General features: G+C 41.7%; 1 protein-coding gene across 15 annotated transcripts in view; it reads left to right on the top strand.

Annotated features, from left to right (window-relative positions):
- The window catches only part of LOC100651044 (DNA N6-methyl adenine demethylase), a 383,971-nt gene that overhangs the window by 223,494 nt on the left and 138,760 nt on the right, over positions 1 to 21,717 (top strand). The window contains exon 1 of one of the 15 annotated variants that reach the window (XM_048408474.1): positions 16,249 to 16,416. The exons of the other annotated variants lie outside the window; for them this stretch is intronic. The gene's annotated coding sequence lies outside the window, so the exon portion shown is untranslated. Of the gene's footprint in view, positions 1 to 16,248; positions 16,417 to 21,717 lie in introns of those variants that run through there. 15 annotated transcript variants of the gene reach the window in all.

The following is a 21,717-nucleotide window of genomic DNA, read 5'->3' as shown; positions in this document are numbered from 1 at the left end:
ACGGTGCGTCGTTCTTTTATATTTCAGGTACGTAATTCAAATGGAGTTTCTATATCGTCGCCTCTTAGCCGCTTGCTTATCCATCGGTCTGTGAGTAAATGGAACTTGTTGATTAATTAAGATCGCACGAGTGTACCACGCGTTCCAAGAAAGGATCTCCAACGAGACCTAAATAAGAGTCTAAAAGGGGAAACAATCTGAAAAAAAAGAAAGAAAAGAGAAGCTTGATTCTATTTTGTACGATGATTCGGTTACTGGGTGGTTAATAAGCGAGTGAAGAGGCCCGTGGCTATTATCTCTGACATGAGACGCGCTACGAACATCACGATCGATTGGTTTCAATTACAAAAATATCTATTCTACGCGCTGGTTACACTGTGCACGTTATGGACGATAGGTCGCGTGCACCGGAGCCACTAGACACGACGTCGCCACGTATTTCTAAATTTGCATCTGCCGAGTCGATAAGGCATGCAACGCTGGGCAAAGGGGTTATACTGAATTCGCGAGCTCCGGCTCGCACGGCACAGACTAATCGGCGACACATCGGCACAGAAAATTTTTCCACGCGATACAGTTGGCCCCTGGCTGCTCGTTATTAACCATACCCACTCTGTTCTTGTCGGACCGTGACTTCTTTCCATACGTTCGTTTCTATCCCGGCAATTTTCGATAGTTGTATAACGAGTTCTAGATGTCGTGTAAATGAAGGATACGATGCCGATATGATTTTGCATTAGCGAAATTGTACGATTCTGCAGATTACTAGAATATATCGTATATGAATGGTATAAAATTAGCGAGAAATATTAGATTAGGTGCGTGTAGCGATATCGTAACAACGTACCGTTGCTCGTCTGTATCGAACGTTCTAGCGCGTACGAAGGATAATATAATATGATAAAATTACATTTTAATCGGAGTGTGTCAGTAGCCATTGTACGTTACACGAGCCTGCAGCTAGTATACGTTTTACAAACAGTTCGCTGATATATTCGGATACAGGCACGTAACGTTTTTAACGACAGAAAAGCACGATCAGTTGAAAAACGTTTCAAAGGACGCATAAGGCTTAACGTTATTCTCAGTGGAGTTATAAAAAACCTGAAAAATATACGAGTATTAAATGGTTCGATTCTCGACGCAATGGAATTTAGCATAGGTTGGTTTATCGAAACAAGAAACTACCTGAAACGTAGGTGGATCGTGAATCGGCATCCTAATTACGAGCGCGGTTTGAGACGCGCTCGCGGGCTCGGTCAGTGAAATTTGATAGTCGGTCGAACGCAAACCTGGAGTCCTGCCTTTGGCCCTCAGCCTCTTTTGCATGCACTACTACCGTTCTCCTGCGAGCAAACAAAAGAATGTCTATACGCGGCGTTGTACACGCCCTCGGCAAGCAAAGGGCTGCCTCGTTCCGTAGGTACCCTCGACTATAATCCAACAACGGTAGTAGGGTTAGGTCCTCGTCTCGGTTCGTCGCTACACCGATGCAAGAACAGCTTCGTGTGTACGTTCGCCAGCTATATACGAGTATACGATTGTTAATCGGGAGCATACAAAGGAGTGGCCACCGATGACGTCACGGTGAACAATGACGACGGTTACCTGCCTGGCAACACCAAGGTTCCTCGATATTATCGTCCGTTGGCGCTTAATGATCGCGAGTATATCGAGTGTGCACGCGCGCGCACCGCCACCCCTTGCTCCCTATATAGTCTGTACACATCGTTCAATTATTTTCTTATCGCCACCCTGTCGTACCCTCCACTCGTACTTTTTTCCTCTGGTAATGATGATTTTTAAAGCCGTTTTCGTGGAATCGTTTTGATACCAACGGTGCGGAACTGCGCGTGTACATTCCCTCCATTCTCTAGTGGGTTCTTAATGTCAGCTAATATTTCGTTTTCTCTCTCATGTTCCCCCGCAGTATCTAATAATAACGTTTGTTCGGTACCGTGATTATAACTTATATGTACGTTACTATAAAAATAAGTATATGTTTTCTCTATCTCGATTGAAGTTACAATTAATTTTGCCCATCTATCTGTATCCTTGATCAAGCGGAAAGCTAGTCCGTTTGTTATAATCGTTTCAAAGATGCTTCTCTTCTACGATCTTTTTTTATCTTTACTCGTAAGATATACTAGCGTCGTTTCTTGAAAAAAGCTAGAATATCCCGTCGTTCCTCAAAGCCGAATCTTATCCCAGGATGGCGATCGATTTGTAGGTATAGTCTCGAGGACGCATTCTTTGATTTCAATGCTAATCTGCCAGAAGATTCCTTTTATCGCTGTTGACTCTATGTTTACTGAAATGTCGAAGGCCATTACCGCGGATTTACCTCGAATTGTAAAATATTAACCAGCCCTTCTCGGTCATTGATCGATTCCACTTACGTTTGGAGGAACGGGAGACCGACGAAGCATCGAAAAACAAACCAATTTCGAAGGCGAACAAAAATTTGAGCACATCGTTAAAGCTGTCGGTAGAGCAGCGACGCGATACCGCCGTCGTTAGATTCCAGTTGCGGTTCTTTAAGTGCTAATTAGTTTGACCTGCTAGTTGGTAGCAAAAGAAGGAGAATGTTTAAAACGTGGAGTGCCGTGAATTGCGAAACCTTGAAGTCTAATGGAAACCCGAACGTATCGCTAAAAATACTGCGTCGTTGAGATATTCTTGCTTCAAATATGTTTATCTAATAATCGGTCTGGCGTTCGTTGGAAGACTGGGGAAAGATATGTGGCGTTCTAGGAAATTTGTAGACTGTAAATTAAAAAATGCGAGGAGAATAAGATCGGAAAATGATAATGGAACGATTCCAAATTACGCATAAGCAAAGTTTCCGAATGAAAGTAGTAAACCTTCAAAAATGATTGTATCTAGGTAAGCGCAATATCGAAATGACGTAGCAACCGTGCCATTATTTCAAGGAACAGAGATTCGAGTAATCAAATAATATTCATTGCGATAGTTGAAAAACTTTTAGCCTCCTCCCTAACGGTTCGTTTCAATGATCGTCGATTCCACGACGAGTGCATCGTGAACTATGGAAAGATTCGTATCGATTCTGCCCAGTAATACCGTTCCCTCGTTCTCTGTTCGATCTCGCGTTTCAGCTCCGGCTGAAATTGCCGGCCGGAGCATTTTAATACATCCTTTACGTACTGCTACCGGTAAATGGTGATCGTCTGTTGATGATAAAGTAGTCCACAAATGTCCCTGTACGCGAATGTTTCCGCGCTTGTATTCGCTGGCATGGCAAGGCCGAGGGAAACGTCTACGCCGTGCAAATATGACACGCCAATATCAATATCTGTTTACGACATTGGCCGAAGCCGATGTTCGGGGGTTAACGTCCCCCTATACGCCGCCATTATTTTATATGGATACACCGTGTGTACGTATCGCCTTTTTTTCCACGTATAGAGTATGTTTGTCAAGAACAGAGGCCCTCGGTTTTGTATTTTTCATGGAGAACAACCCTCTCTCCGGTTCGTTGCAGTCATCCCTCGTAATATCAGCGACAGAATTCCACCACCGACTTCTCCGCCTCCGTTTTTATCGTTCTTCCGCAGCTCGTGGAATTTGTTTTCATCGTTCGCGCTCCTGTTTCGAGTCGATTGTTTCGCGCTTTAGACGCTACGACGATCGAAGTGATCTTGTTCCACCGCGGAAGATCGACGCTCGTTCTTAATAAGGATATTCCTTTCGTACAATATCTCCGATAGATATTAATCAGTTAGATAAATTTGTATGAATTTTGCTTTGCGACAAAGACCATGGAAATCTATTCGGACGGACGGTAAGAAATTAGATATTTAGATCGGAATTGGGATTAATGGAAATTTCGTAGTAAATTAAATCTCGATGATCAAAAATTAATGCAGGAACGTCAGTTTGAGGTTTACAACTTGAAAGTTCTCAAGTCCGCAACTTCCCAATTTGACTTTACCTCCACTTATATCTTAAAGAATTCTTCGTTAAACTCGAGTCTCGTAATCTACCCAATCTCTCCTGAGACAAAATCCCAGTAAGCCTCATCACGAGTCATCGCAAATCTAAATTATTCTAACTGTGAAACGTCACAAATACCCGAAACGAAAACTCTCCAAAGCGAGTCTCATCTCCACGAAGATTACAAGATTTCCCATTAACGGAATCCAGCTTTCTTAATCTGACTTTGGTTGAACGCGTTTAACCCTTTCTCTCTCGCCATCTCAACGAATATGCACGTAGAAATCCAACTAGATAAAGAAGGAACCCAAGTAGTAACCATAGAGGAGGACGAAGAACGTAGAAACGGAAGGCGCCGATTTTCTCAAGAAATCTCGTTCGAGATGTAAGAAGGTTTCATGAAATTTTCGTGAGTGGAGGAAACAAGGACAGAGATCTAGACGCGAGAAATGCCGATAGGAAAAGTAAGAAACGAAGGGAAGAAGGAGCTTGGAGAAGAGAGGGGATGGATGGATGGATGGATGGAAAGAAAGGGACAGGTGAAGCAAACAGGTGAAGAAGAAGCGAGCGAGTGGAGCTAGCATCGGATGGTAGGCTGGATTCAATTACTTGGAGAACAATACTGGCCTCGCCGTCATTGTTTGCTCGAGCACTCGGTCGAGTTTTCCTACTTCGGGACCCTGAGCACAGTATTCCATGTCCCGTTACGCCACGATATTTTGTTTGCCCTCCATAATACCGCGTCGACGATGTTGATTCTATACATAGCTGGTCGACCTTGCCATCATCGATGCCCCTTTCCCGGTCGGTCCGGCTTCCTCGCGTCTCCATAGTTTTCCACCCCCGACAGCTATCGCTTTAGCGTTAATGGATGCAGGTTGTTAGCCTGGCGAACAAACGATCGACAGTCCGCGACGTAACTTCGATTAGCTTGATGTTGCGATAGATCGGACCGGAAGGACTCGCACGGCTCGTTGCCTCTCTATTCCCGTTCCTTCTTATTGGATTGTTCCTTCTGATGTTACTAATTGATGGAGCTCTTCGTTTAGAAATTAGTAGACCGTGCCGAGACCTTAACAGAGGCATTGGGTAATGGGTTTCGATACGATGACTGTTTAGCCGATTAATTAAGCGGATTTATCGAGATGATAGGCCAAATAGATACTACACTAAGCTGGAAAATTGGCCAATGGAATCGTGCAGGATCGAGAGAATCTCCTCAGATCCGTACAAGTAGATAACTGATTTGCAGATGTAACCGGTTCGATCAGCGAAGAAAATGTATGTGCCGTGTCTTTAAGGTATAGTCGTGGAAGGTATAGCAGTTATATCGTTGCTTTATCTCTGATTTCTATAGATAATTGATCATCTCTGAGAACAACATCGATTTGCATTGAATAACAATCGACGCGCAATAGACGATAAAAAACGGAGTAAGAAGAGAAGGAAAGAGAATTGAGAATCGTTGTAATTCCACTGTTTTTCTAATGTTCGCGTTTCAGTTAATCGTTTGCGTTCTTAATAAAAAAGAACGAGTTACGAGCGATTCGAGTTATAATGATAACAAAGCGTGTACATTATTGGTGTAGTAACTTTGTACTCTAATGGTCAATCGAGCGTGATATACGCTTGTAATGCACTTTCAATTTTCAAAGCTTTTGATTTTGATACGAATGGATTACAATGGCTTCAAATGGTTTCAAATGGTTTCAAATGGTTTCAAAATGCCGAACAATGTTGAAGCACGTTAGCTCCCTGCGCACAAATTGTTAGTTGAATCCGAACGGCCTGCTCACAATGTTGCTTCTGTTTGTATTTCAATCGTTTACGCGGTGTATTTAGCTGATGGAGTACTTCGTTTCGGTAGTCTATCGTTTTCGCTTTAATCGCTCTACCCTTGAATCGACAATCGAACAAGCGATTTATTAGATCTCATAATTTGGAAGTATTTCATAGTGAAATGAATAGGATTAACTAGTGATCACGATAATTTCATTGACGCGTATTTACGTAATTTTACGTCGACGATAATATCCAGGAAGATTTTACGTCAGCGATGCTGTAGTCACAAAAGTCAGTTGTCAACATTTTCGTTGTCAGCAGAAATCAACAGGATCCTCTACAATTCCCTGGCGGAACGTCACCACTCGTCGTAATTTCTGCTCGTTTATCGCGGTCCTCTGTTTGTTATTCAGAGATATTCGATTCGTGGTTGGTTTCCCGTGATTCGGGAAAACGGAGAAACTACAAGCGGAGAAAATAGGAAAAACGAGAAAAAGGAAGACGAAATGGTAGAGCTGTAAGTTCCTACGAAGTTCGTGACCGGATTTTTAAATAAATTTTCAACTATTCAATTTTTGCCAGGAAACCAACCTCTTGCAAGTCGATCGATGTAACTTTCAGCAGCCGCGGCGGGTTTACGGATGAAGTTGAAAAGTGAGCGTCGCGAAATGGGCAAAAGGGAAACGACGATGGGGACGAAAAGTACCGCGAACGAAGCGGGGGCTACGAGAACGAGGGGCGAGGAGCGTAATGAATAATTCCAGGAGAGACTCGTCTTACAGCCTCCGACTACTTGGGCGATACAGAAACGAAATTTCCCTCTGGCTGGCTGTGGATGTTTCCACCAGGAGAAGAGGTTGAAAGCGTATCTGCATTTGCGTCCGTTCGTCGAAGAACGTCAGTTTTAATCTTTGGGAATCTCGGGTGAAATTGCGGCGAATCCGTGCCGATAACTCGCCGTTCGTCTCTCGCTTCCAATTAAAAAGTTGCCCGGAATATTCGATTCTCGACGAAAGGATTTTGGTCAAGTTGGTTCTCAGTCTTTTCCATTCGTCGTGCGCTCGCGATTCACCATCGAAGTTGGCAATGAAACGTAGAACGTACGAGTTTTTTTTAAATACAGTCACGTCGAAAGAAAACTTTTGATACGAGTACGTACTCGTGTTTGAATACATCGATGAATTTTAGCGGAATGTACCAAATGATGGCAGATTGATGCTACATAAACGAATGGCCCGAATGATCAATTTGTAATTTTGCGTAAGAATTTCATAGATTCGCAATCTTATATTTTTGAAGATTTCTTGTGATTTTTTGTAAAGTACATGGATAAAGGTTTGTTTTTTCTCTGCATTATGTATTTCGTTACACGCCTTTCAGGTAATACGCGCAATCGCATCCCGTTATGTCTTTAGGGCATGCTCCCAATTTGCGCAAATACTTTACGTTTAATTAAATCTTTTAACTAAGTTATTCTACGTTTTTACTTGAAATCTTTGTTACTTCTTTTTTAGCTTGCAATTATCATTGGTTGAAAGTTATCGAGCGTAAACGAACGGAATCTTAATTACATAAATAATCAAACGATCCCGGTATTTCACGGCACGGTAGTCGAGAGAATCGCGAAATCCTAGTTGAGAATCTCTGGGTTAACTCGATGATTCTCGCGTTACTTCGCTTCAAAACTTCCCCGTTGCTCCTGGGAAATTTCCAAGCACGATTAAAGTCACCCGCAAAATTTTCTTATATCTGTGGATGCCGACCATTTTCGAATGCCAGGCTTAAGAGGAAGGAATTTCCAAGCAAATTATTTACATTAATTAAATAGAACGGCGAATAAGTAAATTCGAACTGGGATTTCGCTAGTTCGCTAATTTAGCTGGTTCTCGAGACTTCTTCTTGAGCTATAGTTATTAGTTGTTTTTAATAAGTTAGCTATAGCTATTTGTATATCGCGTGACAAATTTCTTTCCGAAATTCTTTTACAAAAGTATTAAACGTGACGTCTTTGATAATAAGGATGATCAAAATCGACGATCAAACTTACGATGCTTCTCTCTAATTTCGTATCAAACTTTTGGACGAAAGAGAACGACGAGACGTACGAAAGAAGAAACCTATATTTTATTTAAAGAAAGGGCAAGAGAATATTTCGCGCCATCGTTAATTCCTGTCGCGTGGCCAAATATTAGATCACAGGACGCGGAGTTCCTTTTTTTTTCGGCAAATTTTCCATTTCGAACGTGCCGTGGCGAACGAGGACGCGGATGACGGTGAACCGAGGGGACGCCGGCTGACGATAGATAAGGGATGGCAAAAAGCAGAAATGAGAAATGCTAATGGCATTCCGTTCTCACCGCTATCATCTTTCACGGTTGAGCCAGACGTAGTACGAGAGAAAGACGAAGAAGGTGGTCCAGTGTTTGCACAGTCGTAAGAACGGCACGGTAGCATGATATTGGGGGTTATTTTATGCAAGAACTCGCGGTTGCGTTACTGCTGCTCATCTTGAATATTTTATATGACGCGCCTGGAATAAGTTCGTGGTTTGTCGTTCTTTCTCCGCACCACACCGGTGAAATTGTACGCTTTTTACGAAAATCAACGATCGTCGTGATAAATGCTTTTCTATCGAAATTGAAAATTTGACCCTTACGGAATCGCGACAATGGATATATGCATAGGGTACGCACGATATTATTCGCTAGTATTTTTCTTTTTCTTTTTTTTTTTTTGTAATTGGCGTGGAAAAGACGGAGAGAAAATTACACCTTTGTCGCGTATCTGGCATTGCACAAAGTCGTATTATAAAGACTTCCAACGTTTCTCTTACACGCTTGACCAATACGAGTTTGATAACTTTTTGGTCGTCGTTGGCGATAATGCCGCGAGACACATATATCCAATAGGTTCCACTCTAAAAAGCCGGCTATATGATACAGGAACACAGCCAACTGCAGCCAACAATAGGGAGCTACCTGTTAATTACATACAGTTAATACGACGTTATCTTTTGCGTTACATAGAGTCACGAGATTTCGACCGGAAGAGGCTGTATGAAGTATTAGAAGGGATACGAGTGGAAAAGAGAGAGAACGTGAGAGGTGGAGAGGAGAAAGGGAGAAGGAGAGAACACGAGGCAAGACAATGCACTGGATACGAACTAATTGCCGGATTCTCCTACCGTCTAGTGGACCGGGAAGATTAACTGCACACCCAACCCTCTCTTTCTCTACGCCCACACCCCTATTTTCTCTTCGTTTCGCCCCGCGCAGCCACTGAACGCGGTCTCGGCCCTGAATGAGACGGTATATATAAATTAGCCGAGTTTACCTGCTTTACCGCGCGTTATTTTCTCATGATGGCGCCGATAGATTTGTTGCTCCATCCTCTAAATTCGTTCCACAAGCGCGAAAATGGACGAAGGGCGATCGTGTCTCGCTTTATCTTTTCTTTACGTTTCTTTATTTCTTTATTTATGGGTTTGTATCAACGCCAAACAAATGGACATATTTTTTTACACATTGGTCATATTTTTGTGAAATTCTTAGTTATTTTAAGCGAATGGCAAATCAAAGCAACGATAGAGTATTTTGTGATCCTAAAGCGACCGAAGCAAAGATCCTTTTGAAAATATTACGCGTTTATTACGCGACCTGCTAGTCCCGTTCCTTTCTTATCATTATCTCGCTAAAAATGAAGTTTCACGCAACACCCTCGGGAACTCGAAGAAGGCGGCTCGGGTGACGTACGTAAATATGGAAAGAAGAAACGGCTAACGTTCGCAACACCATGGCCGGCAACGGCGCGGCGCCACGGCGGCGGCCCGACACCGCAAAGGGCCAGCTTGTTAAATGCTGCAGGCTAGAACGAGTTACGCCCGTTTAATCTTGAACGCGAATTTTGCGGTATCTCGCAAGGGGTTGTAATTCAGCTTGGCTCGTTCTCCGTTCCCGCTAGCCAGCCAACAGCGTAGCGTAGCTTCTTCCCCGACATAAAGTATGAAACGAAGCCGAAATGCCGCGTCTCTCCATTTTCCTCTTCTATATTCACCAGGTATCTCTGCGCATGTATACGTATTTTTTCGGAGAAAGCAACGCATCTTTGTCTTATCACTGTCATCGACTTTCATTTTAACCCTCGAATTCTTGTGGCCACCTACGGACGCCATCTTTTATTTATTTTGTAACATACGCGGTCGCGCTATGCAACGATTACAAGCTACACGCTGGAATAGATAAAACAGAGGACTACAAAGAAATTTTACAATAAGCTATTTACGAGATTTTTAGAGTTGCACGCGGTCGAATTGTCCAGAAGCGAAGATGATTAATTGGCTCTATTTCACGGTTCGTCGTCCAGCGTGGGTGACGGTTAAAAATGATTCTCTCGGCTCGTAGTCGAGCACGTCACGTTCCACTCTAGAAGCGAAGATTTAGAAACATCCTGCAGAGAAGACAAACAACTCGAATGCAGTTCGAAAGTGGAACGCTTGAGAAAAGAGTTACATAGGAATGCTCTGACGAAGTGTTTCTAGTACTGCTAACGATTTCACCGATGCTTAAACACGGTAATCGATAGAAGCGTCCCGTGATACCAAAGAGATTTCCTTTAATTGATCCTAAGAGTCTTCTTCCTGGTTCAGCTTGGGGCTGAAGCGGAAGCGTAGCGAGACTGCCACTCCATTAAATCCATCTGCATTCGAAAGACTATACGAAAGCCGAGTTTCCGTAACGAGGACGATCCATCCCCGTTCAACCACCCTCTCTCGCAGCCTTCTTTTCCGTGCTTTCGCCTAACCGCGTCGCGTCCCTCGCTTTTTCCCACTTCCTCTCTCGCGTCCAATATTTACACACGGATCGATAGCTCGACGAGTAGACAATACTTTTCAGCGGCGTCATATCGAGAACTCCGTTGGACAGGCGACGCAAACGGAGAAAGCGAGCGCAAACAAGAGTGGAGCGAGAGAAAAGGGAGAAGAAAGCAGGGTGGACGGAAGAAAGACAAAAAGGGAGAACGAAAGGATGGATGATAGATAAAAAAAAAAGAGAAAAATAGAGAGAAGTAGGTGGTGGTGGTACTGATAGGTTTGCACAATATTGATTCTATAACGGTTGAATTCTTCGCCGCTTTACGGAGGTCAACCTGCCAACTGTCTTTGCTGTTCTTACGTAGGTGAAAAGAAAAGTGGACGAGGGTGGTAAAATTCGCAGTGTTCGATATTAATCTTAAAATTCCCATAGCTTTATACAGCTTAGACTTTATCGATGCTATTAATTGTAATGACTATCGAATCTTCTGTTCCGATACTTCAATCCGAAGAATCGACCATCTAATTTTCAAAAATTAAGTCACGGGACACGGCGATTTTAAACGCGGCTAGATAGCACGCGCCACGTGTTTGCATAACGTATAGGGGGTGGAGGAGCAGGCGACGCAACAATTGGAAAAAAATCGTGCGTGAACGATTCGAGTCTGGCTCGTTCGATACGGAAAAGTTGATTTTTCGCTCGACCCACGAACATACAACCTCTCCCACTACCAATTGCATCGCCGTTTTTCCTCTCTGTTTCTCTTCTTTCGCTCCATCCTCCGCTTTTCGTCTTCCCACTTCCTCGGTTTGTTGATCTTTTTTTTTTTTTAACCAGCACAATTTGCTAGCGTTCAAACCGCACGCACGCCACCAACGCCGTCATTATAAAACGCGCTTCCGTTTACGCTTCACGCATTTTGTATCGGTATTTTTCATAGCCCGACGTTTATTTGTTGCCTCTTGATTAGTTCCGCCCGTACCACCATCGCAAACTCCATTCCCCCACTGCTGGTCTTTCTTGTCGCGCGTGTTTCTCCTCTATACATGTGTATATATATACATATATTTCTGTAGGTAGAGTAATACGAGCAAACGTTTGTTTTTTCCCCTTCTGTTGTGTGTTAGAAAGTCTTTTGTTCGAATTCTTTTCTTTTTTGTCACGTCGCTTGGCTGCGGATTCATATCGCAATCGATCTTGAATTTATAGGCCGCGATGCATTGACGCGCGTAATTTGGCGAATCGCTTGCGATTGATTTATGTTCACTGCTGGCGTTGAATCGAACGCTAGCTTAAACGTGGTAATTTTTGGCCGACAGACGAGATCGCGTCTATGCCTGTGTTTGGTAATTTGCTTCTTCCGATGCTAAGTTTAGTGAGATTTGCGTGTGTAACTGATAGAGATAGCGGTACTCTCATAGTTATTTATCGTGACATCGCTAGTCATCGTTTATCCTTAAATCAGCGTGTCGGTATCTTTAATCATTAAATAATTCATCCACGAGTATGCTCGCTCACAAACAGCGATTAATCTACGCTTCGATTAAAAATTGCTAAAAGAAAGTCAGCTGTGCTCGACTATTCGTCGCTCCATTTATAAAATTATCGTATTCCATTTACAAAAGTCAAATATTCCTCGGTCGAATACGAAGGAGGTCGAAAGTAAGAAAAACTACAGTGTCCCGCGAAACACCAGGTTCTCTGATGCGTCTATCGATCCCACCGACCCCTTTCGATGCGAAAAAGCACTCTTTTTTCCGCTGCATTGTTCGCGGTTCGCGTTTTGTTCCCGTTCTCTTCCATTAGACTCGCTGTTGCGACCACAGCCGTGAACGATATCTCGATGAGCGATGATCTCTGTTTCCCGTATTCTCTACCCTCGCAATCAGGTACAGTTTTTTCTCCTCTCGCTCTCTTCTTTTCATCCACACCGTTGTTGCACGCGGTATCACGGCTGATCGGTTACTGTTTGATCAATTGGCCATGTTATTTCTATTAAAAGTAGGTGCGAGCGACGGGAAGCCGTGGTACATCGATTCGAGTGGCTCGCGTGAACGATCGCCCTCCAATTGAAATTATTTTTCTCTCTTTTCCACCTCTCTGTTTCGTCTTTTTTTTTTTTTTTTTACTTCTTTTCGCTCGTCTGTTTTTCATAGCCCACTCTGTACGCCTCCGATCCCGGTGAATTTATATTTTTCCATTCCGTCGATCGTATTATAGTCGGAATATAGGGCGTGACGTCGCGTCGTCGGTCGGGTAGACGGGAATTACTGTAATGGCATTTTGCTCGGTGATCCATTACAATTATCGTGGAAAAACGGTTCTCACCGATCCAGCGAAATTTTCGCGATACTTCTACCGAAGGTGCGCGCCGATCATGCCGTTAATTGCCAGAAAATTCTCGTTTCGTCTCGCTTGAAATACGTGGCCAGAGATAAAAAGCAACACCGATGATCGCGGGACGAATATCGAGTGATTAAATTCGGCTTTTTGTCTCTTGTTTGTTTAATTCGATAAATTATCAACACTCGAGGAGAGGTCAGATGGATTTTGCGACTAAACGAAACGATTTAGAAAAGAGAGCGTTATTAAAATTAGACTTTTCTATCTTTCGTTAAAAGAGGAAATTCTTGTCCGATATAAAAAAATCGCTACATCGACGAAAAACATAAACAATTCTGGCGAATGAACACTCGATTCCCTGCGAAGCAAAAGCTACGTCCGCGAAACGGAAGAAAAGCGAAGTTGAAGCGAGCAGCAGCGCATATCGCGAAAGCAACGGCTCGCAAATAACTTTATTTTTCATCGGTGTCGTACAGCGTTTAAGGAACTACTCTTGACGCTCGTGGAGGGTAAAGAAAGGCCTCTTAATGCAGTTGGAAAAAGGACAAGGTGGCGCGGCCGAGCAACTTTCAAAGTGGGAAGCGTACTTGAGAATTCTCTCTTCCGTTGTTCCGTCGAGAATCGAAGCACGCGTGTTCTACGTGACTCTTCTCGTCCCTTCGAAGGAGAAAGAAAAAAAGGGGGACGAAGAAAAAGAAAAGTTCGTCCCTCTTTTCTCCTGGCGTCGTCAGACGGGTTCGTCTTTGTCCTCGCGAACGAGTAATTAAATTTTTGCAATTCAAATTTCCCGCGCTCGTTCGTCCATGGCGTCGAGGTTTCGATCTGTCGTGTTTCAATGGTCGTGGAAATTGCTCGTTATGATTTGATCGTAAGTAGACAGGGAATTCGGGATATGCTCCAGTTCGATGTTTTTATTTTCTATGAAAACTTTGCGCGATAGTCGGTAGTTGTTAAAATTCTCCAGGAACTTTGAACGAAACGGCAATGCGTACTTCTGTCGAAGATTGAAGCACGTTCTGGCTGCAATACTACGTGACTCCCTGTTCCTCTAAGCGCAGAAAGCTTCTGGCTTCTCTTTCTTCGCTTTCTTCTCTGTTTTTACTTTTTCTTATATTTCCTTTAATACGTCTTAAGTACGGTGTTTTCTTTTCTTCTTCTCTTTTTTTTTTTTTTTTTTAATGCGGTTACTATATAGAAAAGAATTCTGATTTAGGCATCAGCATCAAAGGAAACTTATTGTAAATACGTCTGATAGCGTAAACAGCCTATCGATGAATTTCTTAGGGATAAAAATGCTCTTGTTCTTGAAAATATTCTACCGCTGAGTTAAACGAAAATGATCTAACTACTTAGCCTCTTTGTTACGTAGATCGCGCATTATTTGCTAACAGCGTGTGTATATGGTTTTTATAATAACTCAGAGATACTTCGAAGAATAACTAAAGAAACGAAGGACACGCGTGAAAGCGGTTTTATTTCCATGCACCGCAGCCGCCGATTGTTAAACGTTCCCCGGCAAGTTTGGAAGAAGAAGCGTAGTAGCGAGCCATGGAGACCGGCGTCGTCGTCGTCATCGGCGTCGCCGGCGTTGCTTGCGCGACGCGTTGTTCGTGAGTCGTGAGTGAGAATTGAGGCACGTTTCGGCTGCAACGGTACGTGACGAGTTCCCGCCGCCTCCGCTCGAATACACGACAAAATACGAGACGCGAGGTACAAATCAACCGAAACGTATTCATATTTCACGTGTCTCGGCTCCTTCGTTCCATTCGAAGCAACTTTTTCGTTCTGCCTAGCTGTTCGAGCGCCCCTCCTTTCTCTCGTCGGCCGTGAATCTAATAAACCAGCCTGTAAAACTCCTTATACTGTCGCACGTGTGCATGGAACGTTGCACGTTTCGCGAGAATATTTTTTACGCGTCAACGCGGAACGATTCCTCAAGAAATTTCCCGCTGCTTTCACGTCCCTCTGCTTTGTTGGTAATGGGTTACTTTTCAGCGTTGCTCTGGCTTCGAACCACGTTTGCCACAGTCTCCAGCAACTCCGATGTCTGGCTTGGTACAGAATTTGATCAGGATTAGGTTGCTATAGGAATCGTGGTCGGATCTTACGATCGTACTGCCAGTTTGAAAGTTTAGTATCTTGGTAGTACAAGTCGTTTAAATTAAAATTATATAATGTTCCACTTTCGTTGGAATTTTTATGACAAAAGTTAGTTCATTACAGCATGAATATATAAGATAAGAGAAATAAGTAAAAAATAGGAAAAAAGAAGAAAATAATAATCTTTTCAGCAACCAGTAGTGAATTTTCCCACACAGAAACGCTTCAAAGTTTTGCAAAAGCGACATTAGTATTAACACGTAGTATATTTAATATTTGCGTAAATCGCACGTGTTTCCTTTATCATCCTTCTAAAGCACTTTCTGAGATATTTAACAAATTTGCGACGAACGTGTATTTCAGAGAGACCATCTCTTCGTAAGTCATGCACGTTCCGTCCCATTTAAGTAGGTACAGTTTAAATAAGATGGTAAATATCGTCTTACTTTTACGACTCCGTTAACGAAAAGTTTATCTAGGAGAAAAAAGAGAAGTTGAAAATAATTGGGGGAAAGACAGTTGAAATATGGCCGCGTTTCATGCGTCTGAAGCAAACTTCAAAGGCATGTGGCCGAATTCACCGTGAATTTAATAAACAAATTCGAAACTCTTTTATATCGTCCCACACGCATACTTGACCTCACTCTATGCGGTAAATTTTGCACGTTCGGAGTGAACACGCGACGTCACGTTGTCGTTTCGTTCACTCTAACTCTTATAATTGCGATTTCGAAACAACTAGGGACTAATTTTATTCGCGTGTCGATGCACTCTATCGACCCGATCGTAGAAACGTTGCGTTTCTGCGTCGAAAAATTACTTCATAGCACAAGGCCATATTCTTTGCTGCACAAGACGTCACAAGTGACCTCTTTTTCTACGATAGCCATACGAGTTTCTTGGTAGCGTTGTAAAGAATATACGACGATTCTTGACGATATACGACGACTTAGAATGTCGTAATTGTAATCTACATTCTAAAGAAATATTTAATAATAGATAATATTTAACTGTACGATCTACGGTTTCTTCGATTCTAAAACATGGTGTCGTCTATTTGTTCATATTAGTTTTTTACTTTATGCGTGTGAGAACATGCTCTATATCTAATTTCGTTTATTAAATTCGAATAGAATATCGAAGTCGTTGGAAATTGTCAATATTACAGCGGTCGCAAAAACTATAACGAAACCCGCGAAATGTACACAGAAGCGCCGATTCTACTCAGCAACGTTTGAACGTGAAGGACATTATTAAGAAGAAGCAAACAAGAAGTAGTTTGATTCGAACCTTCGACGTCGTATGTACATCCTGGCATCGTTATGCGGCGAATACGGTTATAATTATAATATACGTAGAAAACTAACAATTTATTTCCTTCGTACGTTCTTACCACACTCGCACGCACGCACACACATGACAGGTATTGCAGATTACTTAGATTATCGTACAATTTTAATTAGATATACTTAAAGTTTTCTTCTTTAAAATATCGAAGAATTTATTTCAAAGTTTATATTACGTATTCGATTCTTTTATTCTGTATACTTTGCGTTATTATATGTACTTACGTATGTATATGAAGTTACTTGAAACTAATTCTCATTTTATTATTTTTGTTGTTTCAGGTAAGTGATTTCTGATGAAACGTGATCTTAGAATATACTTGGTAACTTCGAATAGAACATAGTTGGTAAGTCGAACAATAAATTCATTCGTTCGTTCAATTATTAAGATTTGTATATCAGGATGAAAAAAATTATTTGTAAACTAATCGTAAACTGTCATAGCGAATAGGTCGAATCGCGGTTTTGAAATTTAAATTATACAAGACGGTTTCGAATTTGTATCTATTATAAAAATACAAAATCTCGTATCTCTACCGAATGATCAGAGAAGAAGATCGACGAGCAATTTTGTTTCCGCGGAGTATATTTCCGTATAATCAAATTTACATGCGCAGAAAATCGTTTAATCTCCGACGTGCTGTTATCTTTCCGTCTTCGTCTAATATTCATCTACGCGGTGGAAATTAATAGGTCGAATCGATTCATCACTTAGTATTTAGTTCTACTTTTAAAACTTGGTCGAGTAGAATGCAATCCCAGATTGTCGAGAAAGATTACTTTGGCGATTTGTTACAGAAAATTAGGTCAGGTTCTTAGATTAGAGTGTTTGAAAAAGATTGAATTTAAAAAGATCTTCGTTGTTCTACTTACTATTATGGTTCTTTTAAAAATCAAACGATGTATAAATTCCTCTTGCTTCCAGTTTTATTTTCTTCTAAAATTGTAACAAGTGACACTCTAAGTTGACTATTACGTCCTAACGAACTAAGCAGTAATTATCGTTCTCTTCGTACATCGGATGTTTCCAAGTTGTGCGCACGTTAATCGTTAATCACGGAAGATTAAGTCGCTACGTTACAACACGTGGCTTGTTACAGCAGTGTCCAAGAGACATTTACTTAGTTCAAGTTATCAAATTCGGTGTATCGCGTAATAACTTGTATTCAAAGCGTTTGAAGTACTTAAAACGAATCGTTTAAATTCTATTTGGACTCGATATCTGTTCGCGATATGAATTCAGTGTCAAGTATCAATCGAATGGAGAAAAACATTCGTTTCGCTGTAATTCGGATAATCCAACGTAGATCCAGGAGAGATCGTAGGGGACTCATTTTTTATCGAGTTAGCGCGTTTCCTCGGTCCTTACGGAAGCGTGGATAAGGTTCGAGAGGATGTACTAAGAGGCTACACAGGAAGAGAGAGACTTACAAACCGCGTTCGAGCCACTTAATCTTCTTTAGTTACTGATCGACGGCTTCATAATCCTCTCTCGACGCGGAGTTTTTTGGACTTAGCGGCCGACCGAATGACTGGTCGATTTATCGCGCGCCTAATAGAAAGGTGATCGGGAAGAAGAGCGGTAAGAGTGAAAAAGAGCCCTAGATCCTCGTCGTCAGGGCTTTATTTTTAAAAAATGAACCGAGCCCTTCACGGTGAAAGCCCCAACGACTGAAACGGCAACGATAATGTCGATGATGAATCGACTACGGATCTCTCTCGTTAAATGAACGCTTAGCGGAGCTTGTCATAGAGTTCGTGAAATTGATCGTTCGCCAACTGAAGTGGACACTTTATTTGCAAGCTCAAACGCTTGCTAGATATAGTTGCGTATTCCAACTGAACGATGATATCGAAAGATTCGATCAGTACCTACGCGTATATGTAGCTGCAGTACGCGTGAAAAGTGATCACGAAAGCAATTGAAAATTTGATTGTGGAATACGACGTTTGAATTTAATGTCACATCTCCATTCGTTGTTATAATTATCGCTACTCTGCTTTTTACAATATCGTATTAAAGAGGAGAACTTGTTTTTGCCACAGTAAATTACGATTTCTCCGTTTATATTTTCTCTGTAAGATATTACAGACGCGATTCGCCTTCGATTTAATTTATAAACGATAGATCTACAAGTTTTAAAACCTTGTACCATTCGCAATCGTATCGTTGAATACAATAAAATTGGTAAATTTGTTTCTCTAGTTGTTGTTGGTGCGCTTGATCGACCGTTGTCACGATGAAAAAGAACTTTTTCGCAATTCGCTGCTAATCACTCTTTTATCTATTAGAGCAGCATATAACGTGTCTAATTATTATACATCACAGCTGCGATGATTCTAATTTGATTTTTCATCTTGAAAACCTATATTATCGGAAATCCATAATGCATAACGAATTAACGCGATAACTTCGAAGCTTCTCCGAGCTATCGATAATTGTAAATTCCATCGTATCATCCCGTACCGTTCCATACGTACGAATAATAATATAGACAGGCAGTATTTCGCGATTGCGCCAATATTTAATCAACAATATTTTCATTCGGTTGTGTATACTTTTTACTTGGATGGAGAAACAAGCTGTGTTTGCGTTGCGTGTTCCGTCCACGGTATTCCCCTTTTAATCTTTAAATCGTTTTCAATATGGAAATTGTTCACAAACGTGAACAGTGGTACGATCCACGAAATCGTGTCTCGTTCAGGGAAACGATACTCGAGCAGATCGAAACATTTGCCGCTCGTGTATCTTATTGCACTCTGTAAATAAAATCGGCTCTAAGTTGTTACAGCGTATAATTAGATATATTAAGTTTTTGACGTTACAAATTAGATACTTGGCGTTAAGAAGATTTATGGGAGAAACTTTGAAATTTCGTTATCGATTGTTTCGAATTATCAGATTATTCCCAAGATTTTTGTATAGAAGTTTAAATTCGGAACAGGTGATAAAAGTTTCTGGAAGCATAAATTTGGCATCCGAGGAATATCGGAACATCCTTCATTAACGATGATATCGTATCTGGATTAATACGATAAATTTATTGCGTATAACCACGTACTTTGTACGAGATGTAAAGTCTGACCTAGCTGTAAGGGGTTAAATACATTCACGACGATGCTCGTGAACAGAGAAAGTTGATATGAAACATAATTAAGTTCAACGCAATTACTGCTTTTCTTCGATCAAACGTTCCAGTGCTGATTTTCTCGGATTTAAAGTTCCAACTGAACCTTCTTACTTTTATCTCTGGCGCATAGCTTGATTTTAGGATTATAACTGGAAAGAAAGAGAATTTTCAAGAAGCCGGTATTTATCTACATATATGCGCACCACAAAATATTTTACATCGGGTTCAATCATAAATTTGCATACATTTTCGAAAGCATAATAGAAAGAGAGGAGAGAGAATAATGTTTTCTGTTTGTTTGACCCATATTTGGCCAACCCATAGTTGATTAACCCATAGTTGACTTAGAAATCGTATAGTAATAAGAAAGTAAAGTATGCAAAAAAAAAAAAATAGATTAAGTTGTAAGAAAGCAGTAAGAGAGACGAAGAAGAAAAATAGCTAGATGGATAACAGAAAAAAATGTTTTGATGTAAGGTTTTTATCTTTAATAAAACATTATAACTAACTACACATAATAAGAAGGAGTAGTAGAAAATTAATTAAACGTGTTTCTCGAACGCGTACTTAATTTATTTTGTAAAGTTTCGGGGCGAATATTACATTACGTCACTTATACAAAAATAAAAGCTACACTTGTTTCCTAACACAGAAAAGAAACCACTAAGTTTCATTCGTAGAATTTTTCGAGCGCGACGGCCATTAAATTTCCATGAAACGGGCCACAGCTTTCGTTGGCCGGACGTTCCGAAATTGGTTGTCGATAACCCTTATTTATCTCTGTCTTGCTGTTCGAAACAATTTTTATCGAATCACGGGGCCGGAAGTTACGCGTCCGTAATTTCGAGTTACCGTTTAGGGAAGTTTAGGTAGCGGCGAAAAACTGGGAGAACTTTATCAATTCCATGGTGTTGGAGGGATGCGGAGAGCACGTTTGTATCAGTTTTCTTCCTCGATGTCCCGACGTCCCAGCGGTAATGACGTATCCTCCTGCCGTGTACCATATGGTGTCTGCCGATCTAAGAGAATATAACCGTCCCTTAAGATTTCAATATAACGTCGATCGAGGCGTCGTTTGTCACAAATCCTTCGAGAACTGTCTTCGCGAGACTCGTTTTTTTTTTCTAACTATCCTCCAGGGCAGCATAGCATCCTATGCATTAGCGTGTGCGTGAATACGACAAGCAAAGGGTATTGGTTTATGACGAGACAGTCTAGATTTATAATGGTCAATTAACGATGAAAGCAGTGGAATAATTTTACATACAATATTTCGAACACGACGAAATGAAATTTCATATTTGTTTTTAAGCAGTGTAAAATGTATAAAAGTATAAAGATGGGTATAAACACGGCTCTGCTATTTATTTAAATACAACCCCTATAAATGAGTCTTAGAATCGTTTATTCCAACTGTTTACACCCCTAAATCGCGTGTCCCGTATAATCGCCTTTTACCGTAACCGGATCGTTGTTGTGTGTTCGCTGGTTCGACGTCGATCGTGAAACGGGACTAGAAAAGAAAAATAGCTCGTAACGGAAGGACACGGTCGATTTGTCGGATTCTAGGAAGATCCAGCAGCGAACAGTACGGCGATTCCTCTTGGTTCGCCTCTGCTGCTAGCTCTCCTTGCTCGCAATTTCCATGAACGTCTGCGGGGATATTCGCGGTGAATTACGTCGTGGACCGTTGAAAAGTCTCCGAGGCAGCCTCGTCGGAGAGCAGCCGCGAACTTTTGCGATAGGAAAACCGAAGAAGGAAAAAAGAAGCGATGGTGGCCTGGAGAGAAGGTGGAACAGATAGAGCGCGGCTTGTAAGGATGGAAAGAAGATAGGAGGGGAGGAAAGCGAAGGAAGAGACGGTACGCCGGCTATTAGACGGCACTAGCTGCCGCAAAACTTGGGAAAACTTATGAAAGTGGGATTGGGTTCGAGTACCATGGCGGACGAACCACCCTCTACGTCTCTTCCCTCCGCTCCTGTCGCTCCTTCTTTCTCTACTTGCTCTTGTTGTCTTTCTCCTTCGCCATTTGACGCAAAAGAAAGAAGGAAAAAGAGAAGGGACTTTGGGGAGAGACAGCAAGTGGTAAAGTGGGATACACGAAACATATTAGAGTCTACAGCACGTTCGTGAATCGCTGGCAATTTTTTCTTCCACCTCGGTGACATTAACCCGGATTCGGATCTTCTGCCCTCGCAGAGACGGAAACTTCACCCACGAGGAAAAGAAGAGGAAAGCGAACCAAC

This window comes from Bombus terrestris, chromosome 9 (assembly GCF_910591885.1).
Source record: "Bombus terrestris chromosome 9, iyBomTerr1.2, whole genome shotgun sequence".
Classification (NCBI taxonomy): domain Eukaryota; kingdom Metazoa; phylum Arthropoda; class Insecta; order Hymenoptera; family Apidae; genus Bombus; species Bombus terrestris.
Note: the sequence above shows the minus strand (reverse complement) of the source record. Positions and strands in the feature narration are given on the sequence as shown.